Raw genomic sequence first — 22,325 nt, 5'->3', positions numbered from 1 at the left:
TGGAGCGGGGCACGGCACGGCCACGGCGGCCCGGAGCCGCCGGTCGGCCCCCGGGGCTGCGCCCTCGGCCTGCCGCAGCCCTGCGCCGCCCCGGCCTGGGGTCTCGGCGGAGGATGTTGGTGCCTGGGCAAGCGCTCTCCATGCGGGCCGGGGGTAGGGAGCCGCTCGGTGGCCCCAGGAACCCTCCGAGCCCTTCGGGCGGCGGGCTGTAGGGGTGCCGGGGTGGGCTGGAAGTGCTGCAGGGGTGGGTTTTTCGGGTTTAGCCCCACGGGTTACCCGTAGCTGCCTGTACGCGTGCTGCGCTCCTATCGGCTATCGCAGCTTCCTATTTAGACCTCCTCTTATGTTGTCTTGGGGAAAAAAATCTTACATTCGTGCTGCCTATTATAGTGTTGGAAGAGGGTTGTTAATCTGTTATTTTATTTCTTTTTTTTTCTGCCGCATGTTGGACAATTCTACATGTGGATATATCTAGTATGCTATAATCCAAAGTGTAAGTAGAATTGAGAGCAAACTATGTCACAGCCTGGTTTTTACAGTCTCTTTTAATAACATTTTCAAATGGGTTTTTGCCACTGAAGAAGGGTTGCACTTCATGAGCGAGACAGAATGAGCCAGAAAAAGAAGTGAGGCATAGCTGTTTCCTACATTGAGTTTAAGAAAAAATCAGATTATTCACAGTAAGAGATTTGCATGAATTCTTTTTTTTGTAATTAAGCTTGTAGTTCAAGATACAGGTTGGTGGATTTGTGTGTTCTCTATAGAAAGCTGGATTAGGTAGGTGATGGAAAAAACTAAAATGAGTGATGAATGCTCTGTTTAAGGTGCATTGTCAGATAATATAATCTACAAAAGTGTGTGGTGATTTGGAGTGCTTTGGTAATTGTTTTAATTTTTAATATTGATGCCCTTTTTTTTATTAGCTTGAAATTAGAGCGATCTCATGTGCCTAATGCAGAATAGGGAACGTGGGGTTGTGTTTTTTTCTTTTCTCTAACAGAGTATCTAATGCTAGCCTTTTTATATCAAGGCATTAACTTGCAATTTTCATCAGGGTTACTTTCTCATATCATGTTTTCTACAAGGAGTATCGTACTTGAGACTTGCTTTTTGTTTGAATACCAAGCAGAAGACGTGCTCGTAGCAGTCTTACAGTGCGGTATTTCTTGTGAATGTTAGATTAGGAATACGAATTTATTATTTAAGTGAAAACAACAAAAAATGACGTTGTGAAATTTTTTCGAAAGGTTTTAGCTGAACAACTTGCTATTCAGGATGAATGGCAATGGAAGCATAATTTTTTTTACAGTCTTGCATTTGTTTCTACAAATGGTAACATTATTGGCAGACAGCTAATATTAAGCGCTTGTTTTACACAAACCCTCGACATCACGGAATTTACTGTATTTTGTAGAAAATCTGTAACTTATCACTCAATTAAAAAAAAAAAGCTCCAGTGGTAAAAATAACGTAAAGACTTGTTGTGTCTTGTAAATCTCGGATGGTCAAAAACATAGTACTTGTAATACCATTGCTCTCTTTTTAATTTACAAAGCTGTAAATTGCTATCAAGGTATCAACTACTACTTTTCTCAGGGGTAAAAATGGGTTTGACTAAATAGCAGTAATTTTAAAGGGTATGCAGTGTGCTGGGATAGGTTTGTTAGCAGTTTTCCAGAAACTATTTGGTAAAGGTTTGGGAAGGCTGAATTGACTAAATAGCAGTAATTTTAAAGGGTATGCGGTGGACTGGGCTAGTTTTGTTAGCAGTTTTCCAGAAACTATTTGGTAAAGGTTTGGGAAGGCTGAATTACTTGAATCTGTTGCAGTGGTCCTTTGATGATATTTTACTCTTGTGTTACTTGAATCTGTTGCAGTGGTCCTTTGATATTTTACTTTTGTCTGTGTGTATGGAGCAATAATGAAGGAAAACCCAAGGAGACAGATACTACTACTTTCCTCTTCTTGTCTTAAGTGAAGTTCTGTCTATGCTTTTCTTCCTCCCTTTAACTTGTATTTAGTTTTTGTTTTTCATTCCTTCTGATGTTTCAATGTATTTGCCTTACATCATAATCTTATTTATTTTATACTGCTTGCTTAAAGTCTGTGAATCTGCTTCAAACTAGCTGGATGGTCTAGGTGAAGTGCTTTAGGTAGATCCCTGGGTATGAAACACAAATGCCATGGTTTTGTGTTTTATTCAGTTGAAAAGTGCTGTCAGTTTGCTCTAATAGCCTAGGTTAAGTTTGTATATCTTTGTATCACCGTTTTTCACACATTTACTTCTCTTCAGAGTTAATTTGTCTAAGAAATGTAGTACCACATCTTTTTAAATACAATGACACAGTACCTTGAAACTGGAAATGTATTCTAGGCTTTTAAAAGTAGATGATACAGTTGCATTTTTGGGGCTCTTTGGGAAAAAACGGGACTTCTGGCAGCATGTTCATTAGGAGTGGGTTGTCAGATTGTTAATGGAGCAATATAAACTTTGAATGGGCTTCAATGTAGCATACATTCCATTAAAAAAAAAGCACACAACTTATTATATTGATAACATTGTTCAGTTTTGGTGAGCTAGACAACTCTGTGCTATAACTTTTACTACCTGCATTAAAATTGAACCAACTTTCTGTGTCCTGATTAGTGATAGCCAATAAACTTACTATGGAACTGTATAGATTCTGAAATTTTCCAGCATACTCTTATTCTTCTTACTTCATGGATGTGAAGAGAGTTAAGCAATAGCCAGTACATGCAAAATGCTGTAGTTGATGGGTATGACATCTGAGGAGCTTTCATAGAAGTGGTAGGGCGTTCTGTAATCCTGGCACCACTAGGTTGGAGGGGCTGCAGGAGTGTTGGGGTTTGGGAGCCCAGTGAAGCTTTCAGTTTTCCCATATACATTCCACCTGGTAGTGACTGGATAGGAATGACCCAGGGGCTTTTGTTAAATGCTGCATTCCGAATTGAGCCTTTTTAGTAATGGAAAGTTGAGCTATTTGGCAATGCAAAACCTGAATATTAAGGTTATTCACACCATGCTCTTCAGGCAAGAAGCAGCTATCCTGCTTACTCTGGATGATAGGTAACATCTATGTGAGCACATTAAAGAAGGTTTTATGTGTTTCTTTGTTGGCTCCTTTTTGAGGTGCTATATAACAATGTTAAGAGATTTTTTTGAAAGTGGAATTGGAAAGCTCTATTTCTAGGAGATCATAAGTCAGCAACAGATTATGATTAAATATTGCTGCGAAAATTGTACTTTCAGCCTGCCTGTAATCTTATTTTGATTTCATAACTTTTTGAAAGAGTGCTTTAGAGGAAATAATGTCTGAAACCAGATTGATGGAAGCTCAGCAGCCTTAATTACAGAACAGCTTCCACTGCTACTCTTGTGCATGTTAGTCTCCTGCAGTTTAATGTATGTATTATGAGAGTCCTGTCAATGTGTCATTTTATGATATGAACTCTTATCCAATATATAGAATTAAGTTTCCAAGGATATTATATTTGGCTATTGTATGTTTGTATCCAGGCTGCTGAAGCAAACTGTAGATTTGAAGGGCATGGCTATGGGATGCTTGTTCAAGGGTTTCCTTTCTATCCTTTATCTTTCATCTCCAGAAGGGAATGGGGCATCATGTCTCTGCAGCCATTCATTTTGCATAGACATTTATATACTGTGTTGTTCATCTGTCTTTGTTCGTCTGCTGCTAAGATTTTCTGTTCTTTTCTTTCTTTCCCAACATCAGTTATTGTTGTTCTCTAATATATAACTCAAAAATTTGTGTATAAAACAGAATTTTGTGGAACACTTTCAACTCTTTCCTCTACCACCTCCACAAGTTCATTTGTTAGGAAGTTTGTACTGCCGTTTATGAAAGGTCTTTGTCCGTTCATGTGTATAGAATGGTCTGAATGCTGAAGCTTGTCAGGACAAGCACCTTAAATATCATTAAAGCTATGACTGAATAGCAGAGCATGGTGGCTCCTTCATATTGAAAGCATTGTTTTGGATAACTTGTGTTACTGGGCCAAAAAATAACCTCTAAAAGGCATAAATGTAGAAGGTGTCATTGTTGTGTTTGGTTTAGCTGACCAGTCTTAGAAAAGACCTGGTGCTGAGTTTTGTATTTTTCTGAAAAATGTTGTGTATGTTCAGCTAGCAGTTAAACTACCATAATTGTTTTGAAGAAGTATGTTCGCAGCTGAGTGAGGTGTCATAGCTTTCTGTTAGTGTCCAACTAAACCATTTTATGTTATGGTGAAGGGGGTATAAATAGATGTGCTCCTTGCAAATACCTGTCTTTGTGAAAGAGGCCTTCGTATTGATATATCCTTAGTTTTTTGTTCATAACCTTTATAGCTCCCTGTGATCTGTTAAATGAGCTGTTATTGCGAGGAGTTTCTGAACGTTTCGCTTTCAGCTCTGTAAGATGTCTCTTATTCTGTGAAATTGAAACATGTATAGGGAGGCTCACAGGAGCAGTTTAACTGGCAGATGGAGGAAATGGTGACTGGAAGTGAGATCAGTGACTTTACTGTAGCTGAATCTAGGAAAGGCTCTTGGTGTGCAGCTGGTGAGGGAAGTTTGAACTAATTCAAGAGCTTCTGCCAACAGCAGATTGAGGAGTGTTCTCACAGTCCTTTTTGATGTCAGAGCTTTGAGTGTAAAAACCTACTGGTGGTGAGTAGCTGGGAGCAGTTGCATTGTTGACCAGCATGCTGGATCCACAAGAAGATTTCCATCTGCTTTCATATTCTAAGTGAGCTCAGAATAATTTGGTATGTTCTCGTGGAGATACAGTAGGAGTTCTGAGAGGCACTGGAAAATTGTTGGCACTTAAAACTTAAGCTTTGATCATATGTTCAGGTTTTGTGCCCAAATGATGCAGTAGCAAAATCAGTAAATTGGTTTGTGGGGAATTCTTGTCCATGTTATCACAGTGTGACTCGGAGCTTTTCAACAGAAGGTACAGTAAAAAGCCTATTTCCTTTAAAGCATTATGAATCCCTCTATCTTTTGGATGAAGAGCTAGATTTCAGGTTCAATGTTCTCTGTAGGTGTTTAAAGAGTAAAACATGCTGCCAGGATTAGATTCTTTTTCTCCCTTTCTTCTGCAATCTATTGAATCTATTCCATAACTTAAAGCAAGAACCAAACCCTTGCCAATATCTGTCTTCTCTTAAAAGTAGGTTGATTGGTTAGCATAGCTACATAGAGTGTTGGTACCTTGACTCAGAATAAAACTTGGCTTTTTGAGCTGATGCATCCTTACCCTTCTTACACTTGAGATGTCAAACTACTCCTGAACTAGAACTTTTGCCTAATGGCTTTCTAAGGGAAACTGACTCAGTTTTTTGTGTGTATATTTCAGTGGAAGAAACTGTGGTAAAATGAATAATTGGATACTCATAGTATCTGCTGATAGTGGTTCTACAGTTAGAATTGGCAATAATGAGTCTTTGATTTTTAATTGCAAGGAAGTTTATAACTGATTAGTCTCTTAGTTTAGGTGTTGTGGTTTCTTTTTTGTTTTAAGCACATCAAAGTCATCTTTAATGTATTTTCATTGCAAATAAACTCTAAAAGGTATTCTAGGTGTGTGTTTCATTGCACATTGCATTATTGCCATGGAAAAATAAATTGCTCTTTCAAGGGTTTAAAGCTGTACCACAAGCCGGTACCAGTATTGCTCTGAGGTGTCATCCTTGTGGCGTGGATTGGGAGGAGGAAGAGGACCTGCAAAGCTATTAAATGACTTTATAGAGGCTGCCACAGGAATACTAATGCCTTTTGGTTAGACTTGTGGTCTAGTAAATGGATATGAATCTTTCACACAAACTATTGTGTTAATTTATGAAAATGCTATGATTTTCATCCTAATGCTTTGTGTGGTAACACTACACAGGTTCTATTGCCCTCTCTGTTTTCAAATAATGGCTTCTGGAGAGGAATGCCTGTATTGATGTGGGCATTCTTGTTACTGGGAGAAACAACTGAGTCCAGACTGTAACAATTAACTAGTAACAATTTCAATACAGAAGAGCCTTCAACTGGTGTAAAAAGTAATGCCTTGTTTTGACTAATATTTCTGAGCCCTGAATGGTACCTTTAGGCTAAAGTCTTAAAGCAGTAATGTGAACAGAATAAATTATGTTACTGGGATAACCCAATTATTGCAATGTATGATATTCCAACAGTTGGCTGTTCATCATTAGGTGTGATGACATCCCATTAGTTGTTACTTAATCTTGCCTTTACTGACACTGTAAAGTTTAATTTGAAAAGCATAAAGAGCAGTAGCCCTTATTAAGACTTGCGTATTACAATAGTAGCGAAGCTGTCCCAGCTCAGAATACAATCAGCTTTTTATCTGGCCTTTTCTGTTGAAATATTGGACAATGTTAGAAACTGGGTTTATGTGTCTATCTTTCTTGGTCCATAGCAGTGTGAAGGCTTAAAATGACAATGTTCCATAGAGATCGAGAATTGTAAGTGTGTAGGTATTCTCTCAGTATCTCTTTTTCTGGTCCAGTCTTCCAATATGCAATGATATATAGGCTAATTTTAAGCAGAAAAAAGTTTAGCCCATTTTTAACACGTGGAATAATTGGGGATAGGAGACTTTGAAAAGATTTTCTCAGCTCTGATCAGACAATGTGTGAATTCAGGCATGTTTTAGACCTGTGGTGACAGGCAAACCTGTTGCTTGCCTCAGATCTGAGTGATCTGATGGGATTCTTAGTTGACCAGCTAAATATCTTGTCTTCAAGACAAGATATTGCTGCTCCAGAAAGGCAGCAGAGTCTCCTGTAGATTTGTGTTGTATCTTGGCAGCTGACTACCTCTTGATATGACAAGAAAGTCCTCATGCATGAATTTAACAGGCATTCAGCTTTAATACTGCTCATAACTTATTAAACTCTTATGTTTGCACTGTCAGTAGTTGTTTTCTGTATCCGTATTTTATTCATGTCTGCCTCTGCTGCACTTACATGGTTATAACAGCAGTGATTCTAAAACTTTTAAACTGTTTGAATTCAGAATGCCGAAGTATTATACATAGGTTAAGTGTAGGCATGACTACTATGTGAGAGAATCCATCTTCCTTATACTTGATGCTATAAGATAGCCTTTCATACAAAATGTTGGAGGACATAAAATTGATTTTAAACTATTCTTCAAAATTTTTAGAAATAAAGTACAGTAAGTAGACATTCTCCAGTTTCTTTTAATTTTGAGGAAAAATTCTTGCTGATAGTAAAAAGGCATCTTACCAGGCTAATTGATAGTTGGATGAACAAATTTTCAGTTGACTCCCACTGGGTTTAGGCCATCCAGGTATTCTGGTATTAAATAACAGTAATTATCAGTAAAATAATGGAATGTTTGTGGACAAGTATGCAATGTAATGCACTGTACACTGCATGGAAGTGCCTGACTACTGAAAGGAGAGACTCTGTGTGTCCTTTAGTCCACTTCCTTCTTATTACAGAATATAATCCTTTCATAACTGTGTCAAACCGTATCTTAATGTTAATTAAATTGCTAGCTGTCTTCTTTCCTGCTCAGTAGCAGTCGTAAAATCTGGTTCTGTGATGCCTCCTGGCCTCCAGTACTATGGCTGACTGCGGCAACCTCATAGATGCAAGTTTTTGTGGCGTTTTCCTCTAGCTTAAGTTGTCCTATCTACCTATTATCTACTACAGCCACATGTACCATCTAATAACAGGACATAATAAAGGTCTAAGAAAGACCTGTCTTGTTCAGTTTTTATAAAAATATACATCATGCTATAGGGCAAATCTTCATTAAGTTTACTTTTCCTTCTTCCTTCCCCTCTAAAGAGAAGATACGATGTTTGATCCTGCTGAGTTTCTTCAACACATGGCCTCTTGTTTTGGTGATCGTACCATGAAAGAGGAGAATATGCCATTGCAAAGAAAAAAATGGTACTTAGTGCAAAAGTTAGCTTTGCTTCCTTGATTGAATCCTCTACTTTTTAAAAGATACCTTTTACAGGTATGATTAGTAAAGTGGCAGAAAATGATGCTTTTTTTTTTTCAGTTGGGGAAAGGAAGAATCAGTTCTCCATTTCCTCTGTGCTTGGGTCCAGACAATTAAGCTGCTGTTCTGCTGATGTGCTTTCAGAAGTGTTCATTAGGAAGAAGCAAGATGCTGATTTTACTCTGCTTTACTTTTTACCAGGATTTTCAGTTTAGAGATACAAAGTCATGCTTAAACAGCTCTTGGATGAAGCCGTCATATTACTGAAGCAATTGTCTTCTGGCCTCCCTTTGACCAGTAAGTTAAACAAAAGAATTTCCAAGATTCAGCTGCAATGCAGGGTGCTGCTCGGTGCTGGATCTTAAACGCATTTAGGCTGAAGCTGCTGCAAAGGACAGTAGCTCATTTATAAACAATGCAGGAAGACTAGCTGTAAGAATCAGATACTTTAATCTTCTGTGAGTTAGACTGTCTGCACTCAACATTCTTCTTGAATTGTGGATTCCGCAGAAAACTGGTTTAGCTGTAACCTAATTCAAGAAACTTTGCTGACATGGAAGGCTTTGCTGGTAAAATTTGACCAGATGTCAACTTATTGTTGTAAGATTTCACTGGATGAACTTCAGTTTTAAAAACTAGTTCTAGCTGTCCGTGGGGTATTCAGATCTGTACAGCTGTCACCCATGATGACAAGACAATTTAATGTGTAGCTTGTTCCAGGGCTTCTCCTGAAATGAATGCACATCAACTGAAAATCAGCTAAACTGAGACAATTGCGCTTAGTAAATAGAGATACTTCATGAAGAATTGCAGAGCATTTATCAAAACAATATCAAATAATTAGATTATCTACCTTTTCCTGTGGTTTTGCAACTTTTTTGATAATGTCAGCTTTGTAAAACAGATTTGCAGTTTGTGGCTGCAGACATTAATATACAGTCATCTTATGACATACAAATTTGTATCTCAATACATGGACTCCCAGAAATTGGGATAATTGCAAATTTTCCTATTTTATTGGTGTTTAAAACAGAGATCTGTGACAAAAAGCCCCAAAAGGTGGTGATAGGTTGTTGGGTGGTTTTTTGCATATCTCATTACTGCTTCTCAGTGAACTCACAGGGAAGAACAATTTCAGACTTAGAATACATTAAAAGAGTTCTCTTCTGTCATATTCAGCAAACGAAGAATGTTACAGCACATCCAGATACTGCAATGATTTTTGACCAGCTAATTGGAGACTTTGTTGGAAAGCCAAATGAAGGAGTTTGTTGGTTCTGAAGTTTTAGCGGCGTATTGACTTACCAGAGTTGAAAGTGTTAAATTAACAAAAATCTTGCCTAGTCTTGCTGCCATTGCTTTTCAAGTGCACTAACAGACTATCTCTAGACTGTGCATAAGGCTTCCTCCCATAGCGCTTTGTATGTGGCAAAATTCTTGCTATGGATGTCCTTGATGGATGAAGTGTCTCTACTTCTCAGTTAATCTGGTCCTTGCATCGGAATTGCAAAGACTTGTTCCTTTCCCTCTGGAACCATTGTTGAATCAGTACAAGGAGGATCTTAGAAAATTAGATTTAGCTTTGGTTTAGAAAAACTGTTATTTTAGATTGGGTAACTATTTCATGCAAAATAACTGCTTATGTCTCTTTACAATAGAGCCATGAGCCTCTTTTGTTCAGACTAGTGATCTTGCCTTGCGTATCATGTTAAAGCAATAAAGAGATGCATGTTTAGAACTCTTATAAATATTCTAGACAGGGCATATAGTATTTCCATTTGTGATGACAGAATAAGGCTATTGCTTTTATAAATCTCACTATTCAGGAGTATGAATAATTCAGTCTGGAGTCTGAGATCTTCGTATATTGCCACCTGCTCATTATTCAGAAATTCTTGTTACAGTCTGCTGTTGCCCTAGCAACATTCTGAAAATTAGTGTTGCATCTATGAAAAAGCTTTTGTTTATCTAGCAAAGCCCACTATCCAAGCTGTATTATTGCAGGATGCGTCTCAAGTGGCTACTCCAGGTCCCAGCCCTAGTTGTTTAAAAAATAATAAATAATAATCTCCTTATATGTGGCATTAACTGAAAATTGTTAAATTGTTCTTTTTTTGTTTTATTTTAAACTAGTCATAGATATTAAATGTGATGCTGTTATAACTTAAAGTCCATTTAAGGTCTACTAATACCATTATATCATTTCTGTAGAGATGCTTGACTGTACAGATACGCAAGAAAGTAAAAATCAGATGTTGACTCCTGGTGTTCATAGGGTCCCTCCCTGTCTTTCCTACCCATCTCTCTCCCTCCCTCTTTGCTCCCTCCCCCTGTTGACTTTTAACCTTAAACACTGTGGGATTTAAAAAGATCTTTCTTTGTGCTGATGAAGTTGACATTAGCCAAATCTGGGGCGGGAGTAGGGGTAGTGTTAACAAAGTCCTTGAAACTGCTAATGCCAGAGCTAACACAAGTCTCTCACAACTTCAGCTGTCACTGGTTTAGGTAGAACATGCTCATCTCACAATATATACCATTTACTTATGGAACAAAATGGAGGAATAAAGCTGATAGTCTGGAAAAGAAAAATAGATTGAAAGAAAAATAAATTGAAAAACTATGTTAAAAAATATTTGACTTCCTAAATCCTCTCCGTTGTCACGAAGCAATAGAAAAGCTGCAGCCCTTTCCCTAGCCCCTTTTATATGTGGTTCAGATCCTCCTCCCATGTTGTATTGTCATTTGTTGGGTTCAACCCTGCAGTTACTGTCATTCCTTTCTGAATGGGTGGAAGGTAACAAATTCCTGCTCTGAGGAAGCTTGTAATTCTTGTCTTATCTGACCTGTTGGTTTTCAGATTCTGAGTTCTGGAGAGTAATAAAGGCTTCTGCTGAATTAGCAAACTGTGGTCAAACTTTTGTCCAGACTCTTACATTTCCCTTGGTTTAAACTAATGCATTCCTTAGTCTTTTGCCTCTGAAGTACTTAAGGATTAATGAGATGAGAAGTTTTGTGATTTCTTTAGGGGTTTTCTCTGTGCAGGCTTCATGACATGAAAGCATGCTGGCAACCATTGCTACCAGTTTGCAATGTTTTAAGAGTATATGGAACTACAGAGAGAACGCAGAGGGAAAGGACTCCTGACAAATCACAGGCTTTCCACAAGGCCGGAGTTACGTTGTTATTTTCAAGAAGTGTCTGGTTTTGGCTTATAGTGATCTTAAGGGTGTTTAGTCTAGGCACCTGATAACTAGCAACATAATAAATGTTAATTTGTGGGAAAGGACAGGGAACAACTGAACTAAGTGAGAAATGTGGGATTACAACTGAATTGCTCATCGTGATTCTAGCTTGACGCCTCTCCCTTTCCTCTTTTCTTGCTTTTAGGCACCTGGCACTGAAGCCCTGGTCCCGTGTTGTTGAGAATTCAAATAGTTGTTTAGAATTCTTTGGGATGATAACACAATTTGTTGTGCTATCCAACATGGAATTTTGCAAACATGAGAGAAGGCTTATTGTTTGGGGTTTTGTTATTTCGGGGGTAGGCGTTATTATTTGGGAACTTCTATTTCAGCTGTCCCTTTGGAGAAAATAACACTGGTTTAGAATAAACGGTTTCTTACAGTTCTCTATTCTCATTTCTGTGTTCATAAAACTACTGGTCATTGTGCCTTATTGCTAGAATAGATGAAAACTGACCTTTATGGGTCTTTATTGGTTACTTCATAGTGTCTCATACCAAAAAAAAAAGTTGACTTTGCACCCCTCAACATTCCTTTCCTGTGCCTAGAGTTACAGGTCTGTATGTATTGTTCATGGGGTTTTTGACAGCACAGCTTCAAAACCAGTACATTCTAAAGAATGATAATTTGCTTATCACATACTTTATGGAGACCAGGTTTTGTTATGAAAAAAAAAATAGGGGGGAAAAAATGGGAAAACATATCCAATGAGACAGCACAAGTTTGTTCTGAGGTGTTGGTACTTAAATCAGATACTGTGATTTTAAAAAAAATCTCTGTTCAGCATCTGGGACCTTTGTATACCTGGCCCACTATAGCCATCCACTTACTGGGTAACTTAGGGGGAAGTTCAGAGGAAATTTATCAGAGATGTTACTTTTTGTTCAGACTGTTGCTTTTTTGTTAAAAACCCAAACTGCAATGAACCTTACGTGGCTGACAGGATATTACAGCATATTGGTTTTTCTGTCAGGCACTTAAGATGACCTTAAACTCCAAGCTGCAAATGAGTAGCTTAATTTTCTGCTGAGCTAATGCCTGACATTTAGATGAGACTGTATAAAAGCAAAATGTCTAGAATAGTCTGAATTTAAACTGCAGTTCAGGAAAAAGTTGATATTAAGATATGAATGCAAAATCGGATATAGTGTGTTCATTAGGTTTGCATGAATCTATTGTCTTGAGACTAAATTTACAGTTCCTTTATTTTTCTTATTTTATTTTATCAACAATGAAGTAGGTTAGGTTGGCTGTGGGGAAAATGTGAAGGCCTTGTTATAGACGCATTTTTTTAGAAGTAACAGTGACTGCAAATGTTCATTAATAGGAACAGCTGGAGGTAGAAGGACAGAATACAGTGATTAAACATGTATCTGGCAAAACTAAGCAGCTGATCTTTAGTCTGGCTTTGTGATATATTCACTCTTTAGTTTAGCATGAGGCGTTTCAGTTGTTTGCTTAAACTGCACTACTTTTAAAGAGATTTTTAGTCTTGAATTCTGTGAATGGCAGAAGTGTTTTTTTTTCAACTTGTCTTTATATTGTTACTCTAGACTTTTTAATTAACAATAAGAGAGTCTTTCACCAGCAATCAGCCCTACCAATGGACCCACCAGACAGACACTTGCTTACTTGGTATCCGTTGTCCAGAAGGCATTTGAAATGTAATTACGTTTACTCTTTTATAGTAGCTTTGCACATTTAGTGTTTTGGGATTGCTTAAATTTAGGGCTTTAGCTTAAAGTCTCCTATATTTAGATTTGGACAACACTTTGTCATTATCTGGTAACCATAGCTAATTGGTGACTAGCTTCTAAACAACAGTAAAATAGTTTCATTTATACTAGTAAGAATGAGATTATATTTCACTTCTTGGAACAAAAATAAAACAACCAGAGGAAGATGTTTATTTTAGCTTCATCACTATACTGAATAAACTGTGCTTATGGTGCAAAGGAATGAAATTGCAGTGCTTGAGTATTTGTGCTTTCTTGGAAGTGAGGGGTTTTTATAAGGAGATTATAGGAACTATATACAGAATAGGCATTCATGACCAGTCTGGAGTTAAGTAATTTCTCTAAGTGTGGAGATAAAGATGTTTCTTTATATTGTTTAGCAGTTCAGTAGAGACAAACTCAAAATCAGTCAAGTGGATGAAACTTGGTGTGATCAGAAGGTGGCTTCATTATGGCCTTCATGTAGATAGGCCAAACATTGCTTACACTGTTAGATGTCTCCCTGGCTCATGTAACTGAGAGGTTCATGGGGTTTTTGACAGCACAGCTTCAAAACCAGTACATTCTAAAGAATGATAATTTGCTTATCACATACTTTATGGAGACCAGGTTTTGTTATGAAAAAAAAAATAGGGGGGAAAAAATGGGAAAACATATCCAATGAGACAGCACAAGTTTGTTCTGAGGTGTTGGTACTTAAATCAGATACTGTGATTTTAAAAAAAATCTCTGTTCAGCATCTGGGACCTTTGTATACCTGGCCCACTATAGCCATCCACTTACTGGGTAACTTAGGGGGAAGTTCAGAGGAAATTTATCAGAGATGTTACTTTTTGTTCAGACTGTTGCTTTTTTGTTAAAAACCCAAACTGCAATGAACCTTACGTGGCTGACAGGATATTACAGCATATTGGTTTTTCTGTCAGGCACTTAAGATGACCTTAAACTCCAAGCTGCAAATGAGTAGCTTAATTTTCTGCTGAGCTAATGCCTGACATTTAGATGAGACTGTATAAAAGCAAAATGTCTAGAATAGTCTGAATTTAAACTGCAGTTCAGGAAAAAGTTGATATTAAGATATGAATGCAAAATCGGATATAGTGTGTTCATTAGGTTTGCATGAATCTATTGTCTTGAGACTAAATTTACAGTTCCTTTATTTTTCTTATTTTATTTTATCAACAATGAAGTAGGTTAGGTTGGCTGTGGGGAAAATGTGAAGGCCTTGTTATAGACGCATTTTTTTAGAAGTAACAGTGACTGCAAATGTTCATTAATAGGAACAGCTGGAGGTAGAAGGACAGAATACAGTGATTAAACATGTATCTGGCAAAACTAAGCAGCTGATCTTTAGTCTGGCTTTGTGATATATTCACTCTTTAGTTTAGCATGAGGCGTTTCAGTTGTTTGCTTAAACTGCACTACTTTTAAAGAGATTTTTAGTCTTGAATTCTGTGAATGGCAGAAGTGTTTTTTTTTCAACTTGTCTTTATATTGTTACTCTAGACTTTTTAATTAACAATAAGAGAGTCTTTCACCAGCAATCAGCCCTACCAATGGACCCACCAGACAGACACTTGCTTACTTGGTATCCGTTGTCCAGAAGGCATTTGAAATGTAATTACGTTTACTCTTTTATAGTAGCTTTGCACATTTAGTGTTTTGGGATTGCTTAAATTTAGGGCTTTAGCTTAAAGTCTCCTATATTTAGATTTGGACAACACTTTGTCATTATCTGGTAACCATAGCTAATTGGTGACTAGCTTCTAAACAACAGTAAAATAGTTTCATTTATACTAGTAAGAATGAGATTATATTTCACTTCTTGGAACAAAAATAAAACAACCAGAGGAAGATGTTTATTTTAGCTTCATCACTATACTGAATAAACTGTGCTTATGGTGCAAAGGAATGAAATTGCAGTGCTTGAGTATTTGTGCTTTCTTGGAAGTGAGGGGTTTTTATAAGGAGATTATAGGAACTATATACAGAATAGGCATTCATGACCAGTCTGGAGTTAAGTAATTTCTCTAAGTGTGGAGATAAAGATGTTTCTTTATATTGTTTAGCAGTTCAGTAGAGACAAACTCAAAATCAGTCAAGTGGATGAAACTTGGTGTGATCAGAAGGTGGCTTCATTATGGCCTTCATGTAGATAGGCCAAACATTGCTTACACTGTTAGATGTCTCCCTGGCTCATGTAACTGAGAAAAGCTGCTCTGTTTTCTTTAGGTTTATAGATAAATTTCACTTTGGAATTGTGATAAGTTATTTATTTAACAAATTATCCCATTCTAGGCTTAGAAAAAGCCCAAGGAAACAAGAAACTTATTAATAAATGTCTTCGGGTTGGTCCAGAAGCTTGCATTTTAGCTTGTTTTTTGAGTCCTCAAAGAACTAATTCTCTTTCTCTTCCTTTGTTCGTTCTTCTAAAAGGAAAGGCTGCAAGAACATTGTAGTTTGTTAGCTCTGTGCTTCAGAGGTTTGTGTCCTGCCTTTTCTGCCCTGAAAATGTACCACCCTGTAAATCTTACTGGGAGTTGTTTGGGAGAATATGGGGCCCTTGTGCCTCATGGATATTGCAGAGCCAGTAACACCTGCTTCCCAAGTATATCCTGTGTAACAGAGCATGCTATTTTTTTTCTTTTTCAATTAGATTGGATTTCTGTCTGTGTCAATACTCCTGTTTGAGTTCTAAAGATTTCCTTCAGGGCAGTCTAGTCTCCTCTATTCTGTGAATCAGATTCTGGTTTGGGGGCACTTGATGGTGCACTTTGGTCACTTACTGATTTGTGTAATTTCTTTGAGTTTAAAAAAAAAAGTGAAGATACTAATTTTCACAATCACTTGTATTGAGGTTTTCAGTACGACTTTCAGAGGGTGTTGTTTTGTCAGGAAAATAGTTCTGAAGTGGTTACGGCTGTGTTGCATGCCTTCACTTTTTTGCATGGGTAAGCCTAGAGAATCCTTCCCCCTTTAGCAAGCACCTGATTGCTTTCTAGACTGGTTTTCATTCATCTCTTGTTTTGTGTGCTTGATATGTGGTATTACTTTGAAATTTAAATTGAATTAAAACTTTCTATTTGTGTGTCTGTTTCTCAGCTTATAATACCTACATTGTTACATCCTATTTCAGCAAATGTAATTGTGTGTATTTGATAAGAGATACAATTTACGCATGTTCCAAGTTGAAGATCGACTAAACTGGGGTTGCTAATGCAATTGTAAACTAGCCCTGCATGCTCCAACTCCTATTTCCAGGATAAAAGTTGTTATTTATCTTAAGCGTATTAATTCTGTGTCTTGTCTCATTTAAGATAAACGTTAAGGCATTTTTGCAATATTCAGTTTAAATTATATTCCTATTTCAGATAGATTAATGAGTTATTTCTATATTCATTTAGACATGGTTGCATTTGGCACTGTGTAAAGGCATTTATAGAGCTGTAGAGACAGCATCAAACAAGCATTTATACAGTACTTTTCCTAGGCAGGAATATTTCAGGTAACTATTGTTTCCTGTTGAAATCCTCTCTTCCTTTTTAATGCTAAGCACAGAAGCCTGGAGGACTATTTTAATATTAAGCTAAAAATTACTTCTCATCTCTTAAGGAGAACTTTGATTGTTGTAGGCATTGGTGGTTTTCTTGTGGTTTCAGTGTAGTGGTTGTAGAAATGCCTCACTGAACGGATTGAAATTATAATAACTAGACATAGTGGGATCTTCCACCTTAGATTGCTTCTCTTCTTTTTTTCCCTTCTCCTCACTTCAGCAGTCTTTTCCCATTTCCCACTTTAATGAAATCTGGAAATAATGAGAAACAGTGAACTCCTGGAAAGAAGGAATGTTATCTAATAGAATCTGGACAGCTAGAAGGTGGGGATTATGTGGAAGGTGCCCCATGGAATTCACTGGAGGCTTCTTTTTTTTGAAGCTGCTGCTGTTGAAGGATAAGCTCCTAGTTATAGGGGGGAGGAAAGATAATGAATTCTACTCCTGTTTTTAATCCATCAGTTAGAGCAGACCAATAAATTTGTGTAGGGGAGAAAAGACTTTTGCTTTTCTCATGAGAAGGTAAACCCAGACCAGTCTATCCTTTACTGTAGGATGACAGTCTCCAGAACAGGAGTTACAGAAGCTAATAAAAGCCAAGAAGAAATATTTGATATGTTCATGATTTTATGTGGGTCTGTGAGTTTTAGGAAAAATAACAACTTTTTAAGGGACAGTGCAAAGTATAACAGTAGTTCATTGCCCAGTTCTCTTCTTTTCCCTTGGGTACTGCTTTGTTTCCTGTACAGGATTAGCTGCAGCTTCTTGCTGACCTTAATGATTAAAAAAATATTTCTAGGTTCTTGCAGTGATGTATGCAAATGCCAAATCCAACTATAACAGTAGTTATATACACACATGCATGCACACGTTTTCTTAATGTTGTGTGAGGAGACTACTTAAAAGATTATTCTGACATGAATGTATTCGGTATAATATGTCCAAAAATTAAAAACTGTTCTCTTTGCCATTCAAAGTACAGACCCTGCAATGAATGTATCGTGCATATAGATGTTCACCTATATGGAATTCATTATATGATCCAAAAATAAGAGGAATTTTCTTCTCTAACATCCTGCCAAAAAAGTCTAGAAGTTTACCATGAAGAGTAATGCTCCCGTTGCAGACCAGGTGAAAGAGAAGAGGTGAAACCTCGTGAAAATATCAAGGGCTTCCCAGAATGATGCATTTTGTATCTATTTTCTTAGGATGATTATAGACTTGTCTGTTGGGAGCTAATTGGATGTGTTGATGGGACAACGCTGAGATACTGCAGCGTTATCTAGATCAAAAGACCTGTGAAGCCATAGCCTGGGGTAGGAGGACAGGAATAGCTGGCTTGTCAACTAATGTAAGGAGGTAACTGTTGAGCAGAGAAGAGGTAGCCAGCAGTTACATTGAACCTGCCATGCACAAGAAGACAGCAGGTATTCCAAGAGCTGCCATCTTTGGCTAAAGGCAAAAGACTTTTTTTTTTTATTATTATTTTGCTATGATCCTGCTGGTCAGGGGTGACACCTGAGATGCATGGAGTGTGTGCCACTGCTGTTTGCAGCCAGGCTTTAAAGATGGAGCACAGGGTGCGTAGTAGAAGAGGGGAATAACAAGCACAGGAAGATTGAGATTTAGACCTGTCACAGATGGTAGCAGTCTCGGTACCAAAAGATCTTTTTATAAATCTGTATAAACAAACTACATATAAAAAGATCTTTTGGTACCGAGACTGCTATGGTCTGCAACAGGTCTAAATCTTTCTGTGCATGTTGTTTGTTATTTATTATTTCCTATGCTTGTTATATTATAGAAATGTTTATTTGTGTATGCATATGTACATGTGCTTACATTTTATATATATATATTTAACCTTGCCACTTAAAAATATATGGTCCTGATCTCCTATCGGTCAGGAATGATAGCTTCCCAAGATCCCACCTCCCCTCTCTGGAGCCCCTAAATTAAAAATACTGCCTCATCTGCCTTGCTTGGTATGCAGGATTCTTCGGAGTGGTTGCTAGAGAAGTACAGAAGGGGCTGGTCATTCTGCAGTACTACTGCTGAGCACTGGGGTAGTGCCACAGATGGGGTAGTGATAACACTTCCTCATAAGCAAGAAAATTATAGACCCCCTGGTCTGGATACTGATTTTGGAAGTATGATAATTAGCATTTCGTAATAACTGGTTGTTGGTTTTTTTTTTCCTCTACCCCTCTCTTCAGACAATGTTTTTCTTCCTTATTTGGGTTCTGATAGTGGTTATGTGCCAGTCCAGAAAATTATCGTGGCAACGTGTTCGTCTGCTGGCACTATGAGTTAACTTACTGTTGTTTTTTAAGTTGTGTTCACAACGCTAAACTGAAGAAATAAAAATGTTTAGAAAGGAAATTAATATCTCTACAGTACAAACGTTTTTGTCCTACTTCTGGGTTACATCAGAATTTCTTTTAGCGTGGTATAAACTTTCATTTTGAGAGCAGTCTGACTGTTAATGGCCAAAGTGATTAAAATCTGTACAGCCATTTTATATAGCACGCACACGGCTTCAGAAGGCTTTTGCATCAGTGGCTTGTGAGTGGCTAACGAGGAGCTCGCTACGGGCTCTGTGTGCCTGGTGACTGGCTGGGTGTCACTGCCAGCACGGCACCCAGCTGGTGATTTTCTATTGTCTCCGAGGCTTCAGCGAGTGCCTCAACAGACTGTTCAGCGCAGCCCCTATGGATGCTGAGCCATCAGCTGAGCCTGGCTGTGCTGCACGCTCTCTGCAGGCACACGCGGGGCATTGGATGAGAGATTATGGAAAGCACGTCTTCAGTAACGGCACCACGAAGCAAAATGCCAGTATGATGCAGGTATGCGAGTTCTGAAATGGGGTATTTTAACACTGTCTGAAAGGAGCAGAATAAAATGTCTGTAGACAAATTGCAGTTTGCATTTGGTTTTCCTTTTTTTCTGCAAAAGCCATTTTAGGCCTAATCAACTAACAGAGATCATCAGTATCCCTAAATCTCTTCTTTCTTTAAACATTAACAGTAAAAATCCTTTTTCTTATATCGTTTGGTTTAATAATGGCATTCTTGCTAATTTTTATTTACTGGATATTCTACTTGTGCTAAGATTGGAAAGCCATTATAAATATCTCTGCTAAATCAGAACGGTTTCAAAACATTTTCCTTATGTGGCAAAAATGGGAAGATGTCTTTTCTTTTTGAAGTGTTACTGTTATCTCCATTCTAATGAGGAACTACAGTTAAGATTTTTTTTTTTGTAAAAATAAGTTTTGAACTGAAAAATAGATTTGAAATCAAAATATCAGGAGTATTTACAGTAAAGTACATTAAAATGTTTTTTCCTATGCAAGATGTTGATGGCTTTCTTGTATAGTGGACCAAATCTCCTTTTGTTGAGATAACGAGTGACTTTGGATGCCTATTAAAAATCAGGACACTTGATTCCCTCAAGATCAATGGTCATTGAAATTTTTTTTCTAGTTTCTACAATATCAAAGCAGACATCAGAACTGCTATGCCTTTGTTATAAACTGAGGAAAAATACACTGCTAAAGAATCAATGTTTAAGTAGACAGTTTTAAAATTCTGATTTGTTGACACATGATGTTAATAATAAACAAATTTCTCAGCTACCAAATGATGGATGTACGCATCTTGTTGATGTGATGCCGTATTTTGTGAAGCCATGGAAACAATACATAGATGAGTGTATTGATAGGGCCCCATGAAAATTTTTTGGTGTTTCTCTTGTTTGCTTTGGTGTGTTTTATCTTTATTTTACTTTATGCAGAGAGACACCATAATGGTATGGTAATTAACCAAGTTAGTGATTCTTGTTATAAGGGAGAAAGAAAGTGCCTGTTTTATTTGAAGCTTTTGCTTCATAACTTTTGAAAACCAAGCCCACTTCATAATCTTGAGTATCTAGAATCTTGTCTGGTAACAGTAGGAGTCTATTCCGTCTATTTCCCATTGAAATCTGTGTGTCTGTTTTAGACACCGTTTTTTTCCCTGTTGTTATCGATGGAAATACCAAAGGAAAAATGTAAATTTACATATTTTAAGAGTGAAATCTGAATTTTGTATAAAATACTGTTAGTTGCTATGTGTAGTTCTGGATAGCTGTTTTCTAAATGAAATGAAGATTTGTATCTTTTAAGGAAGCTGTTATTTGAAGGATATCCACTGAAAATAGTCACAGACAGTACTTAAATTTGTTTACTTAAAAGGACTGGGAACAAACCAATTCTTTGACTGTTTTGAGGTTTTAGTTTCCTGCTGTCTCATCTGAGATTGTGTACATGCCATGTACACAATTTGATGTTGTGTGTTTTCTATTAAGTGTTTTGAGTAGCAAGATTTTTTTACTGCATCTGAACTGAAAATATTTGCATACTCTTACTTCTAGCTTGTTTCTGATACAGTAATATTAATCAATGCTGAGCTCAAAAGACTCTTGAAGATACCTTTGGTTAGTTTACAGTTTGGTGATATAAAACAAGTTTTTAAGTCTTTAAAAAATTTTTGTTAAAAGCAACCTTAAACAGGTCAGGCTATACTTATACTTTATTGTGTTATAAAACCTCTGTCATGTTTAGTAAGCCTTAATAACAGCATAAAGGGAAAACAGTTATTTTTTCACAAACTAATTATTTTATTTTCAACTGGCACACTGTGATTTCTGTTCCAAGTCCTTAATGCTAGAAATCTAGATTCAGGGAATGATCTAATAACAGATGATTCTTCAGTTTTTAAGAGTTGTTTTTAATATGACGACTGACTGTTTCTATTTGATAGTTTAAGACAGGTAAATGCTTCAGTTTTGGGTCCTTGATCTGAATGACTTCATGACCTAAAGGTATTAAATAGATACACAATGGTATTATATGGTGATGGGGAGTTTTGTGCTATGTGGTATTACAGAGTGTTTTGTGGAGTTGTTGGAGGCTTTCTAAATAGATAGTTGGAAATTTTATGGGGGAAAAAAAAAAAGAAAGAAGATGCCAAAGAAGCTGAGAGAAGATGATGGGTGAGCATGCAACAAAATAAGGATAGAAAGGGAAAAGTTGGGGATTACTTGAAAGATGAAGCTGGGAGGGAAGTGCTGGTGTGGGGACACAGATACAGAATTGTGTGTACATCTGCCATAGAGCTCCCAGAGAAGAAACAGCTTAAGAGGCGGGAGGAGTTTTTCTGCTGTCAGTTAGGTTTCTCTGAATGATGTAAGCTAAGCCAACAAAGTCTTCCGTCAGCATAGTTGTTTCTACAGAGCTTTTGCTGGTACAGCAATGTCATGTGAGAAGGGCATTCATGTTTCACCTCCCAAGCCAACAAAACTATGCTAGCAAAAACTAAAGATATGTCATGTTGCATTTCATAAGCCTTTCTAAATAGTTCTTTCCTCATGCCTTTAGACAGGCACGTTCCTTGGGGGAGGACGGGCTTAGCCATTCAATGTCCATATTTTCCACTGACCTAATGCTTTGCTCTTTCTGAGGTATATAATTTTTGAAAGGTTAAAGCAGTAATAGTGTTCAGGCTAAAATAGCTTTTGTCTACCAACGTATGTTGCCCTGTGCAAATGCTTGCCAGTACAAAAATGATATTAAAAAAATGGTTAACTGTCTTGGAAGTGTTTCAGAAATTACTTTCTTTCCCTCTCTCTTAAGCTTAAAAAAAAAAAAAAAAAAAAAATGGTGAGAATAGCTCCTAATGGAGCTACAACTTTAAATAGTGTATAAACCATTTAAGATTATTTTAGTTGCTCTGAGTGGT

The 22,325-nt window shown here is 37.3% G+C and overlaps 1 protein-coding gene across 10 annotated transcripts in view; it reads left to right on the top strand.

Annotated features, from left to right (window-relative positions):
* The first annotated feature begins 9 nt into the window (after window positions 1-9).
* R3HDM1 (R3H domain containing 1) overlaps window positions 10-22,325 on the top strand; it is an 87,958-nt gene continuing 65,642 nt past the window's right edge. For 4 of the 10 annotated variants that reach the window (XM_014941161.1, XM_014941165.1, XM_014941160.1 and 1 more), the window contains exon 1: window positions 219-493. The gene's annotated coding sequence lies outside the window, so the exon portion shown is untranslated. Of the gene's footprint in view, window positions 154-213; window positions 494-22,325 lie in introns of those variants that run through there. The other 6 variants (XM_014941168.1, XM_014941164.1, XM_014941158.1 and 3 more) reach the window with 5 other exon arrangements.

The sequence above is a fragment of the Calidris pugnax genome, unplaced genomic scaffold, assembly GCF_001431845.1.
Source record: "Calidris pugnax isolate Ruff unplaced genomic scaffold, ASM143184v1 scaffold60, whole genome shotgun sequence".
Taxonomy (NCBI): Eukaryota; Metazoa; Chordata; class Aves; order Charadriiformes; family Scolopacidae; genus Calidris; species Calidris pugnax.
The sequence above is the reverse complement of the archived record's forward strand: the minus strand, read 5'-3'. Positions and strand labels throughout refer to the sequence as shown.